Here is a 1,401-nt window from a genome sequence, read left to right on the forward strand (position 1 = left end):
ATGAGTCAACTCTTCTCATGAGGTGGCCAAAGTACTGGAGTTTCAGCTTCAGCATCATTCCTTCCAAAGAAATCCCAGGGCTGATCTCCTTCAGAATGGACTGGTTGGATCTCCTTGCAGTCCAAGGGACTCTCAAGAGTCTTCTCCAACACCACAGTTCAAAAGCATCAATTCTTCAGCGCTCAGCCTTCTTCACAGTCCAACTCTCACATCCATACATGACCACAGGAAAAACCATAGCCTTGACTAGATGAACATTTGTTGGCAAAGTAATGTCTCTGCTTTTGAATATGCTATCTAGTTTGGTCATAACTTTCTTTCCAAGGAGTAAGTGTCTTTTAATTTCATGGCTGCAGTCACAATCTGCAGTGATTTTGGAGCCGAAAAAAATAAAGTCTGACACTGTTTCCACTGTTTCCCCATCTATTTCCCATGAAGTGATGGGAAGGGAAAAGGAAAACAGAAATTCTTCGGTATTTGTTTTTACTTGTTTCCTTCAACCTGTGTTAGTTGACTTCATCCCTTCATCCTCATATTCATCATCCTCTAATATGTGATCAAAAGGTCTTTTGAGTCCTTGCTCAATTTCATTTTAACAAAAAGTCTTTTCATTTGTCCCTTGACTGAGTTAAATGTCTTCAGTTCAGTTCAGTTCAGTTCAGTCTCTCAGTCATGTCTGACTCTTTGCGACCCCATGAGTTGCAGCATGCCAGGCCTCCCTGTCCATCACCAACTCCCAGAGTTTACCCAAACTCATGTCCATCAAGTGCATGATGCCATCCAGACATCTCATCCTCTGTCGTCCCCTTTTCCTCCTGCCCCCAATCCCTCCCAGCATCAGAGTCTTTTCCAATGAGTCAACTCTTCACATGAGGTAGCCAAAGTACTGGAGTTTCAGCTTCAGCATCAGTCCTTCTAATGAACACCCAGGACTGATCTCCGTTAAGATGGACTGGTTGGATCTACTTTCTATTTATTTGATGAATGAATATTTTAGGGTCTTTTTTGCTTCAGGTTTTATCACAAAACCTTTTCTTCCTTAACCCTCAAACAGCTTTGAGACTGGGATTTTCACTATTCTTAGTTTGAGTCCAAGAGCAGTTATGTAACTATTAATAGCTTAGGTTTATACATTTACCAGTTCTAACTGTTGCTTAGAAACTGTTGTTACTTTGCCAACAAAGGTCCGTCTAGTCAAGGCTATGGTTTTTCCTGTGGTCGTGTATGGATGTGAGAGTTGGACTGTGAAGAAGGCAGAGCGCCGAAGAATTGATGCTTTTGAACTGTGGTGTTGGAGAAGACTCTTGAGAGTCCCTTGGACTGCAAGGAGATCCAACCAGTCCATTCTAAAGAGATCGGCCCTGGGATTTCTTTGGAGGGAATGATGCTAAAGCTGAAACT

The 1,401-nt window shown here is 42.3% G+C and overlaps 1 protein-coding gene across 1 annotated transcript in view; it reads left to right on the forward strand.

Annotated features, from left to right (window-relative positions):
- The window catches only part of PTH2R (parathyroid hormone 2 receptor), an 84,054-nt gene that overhangs the window by 48,117 nt on the left and 34,536 nt on the right, over window positions 1-1,401 (forward strand). The window lies entirely within an intron of this gene.

The sequence above is a fragment of the Bison bison genome, unplaced genomic scaffold (assembly GCF_000754665.1).
Source record: "Bison bison bison isolate TAMUID 2011002044 unplaced genomic scaffold, Bison_UMD1.0 scf7180017864471, whole genome shotgun sequence".
Classification (NCBI taxonomy): domain Eukaryota; kingdom Metazoa; phylum Chordata; class Mammalia; order Artiodactyla; family Bovidae; genus Bison; species Bison bison.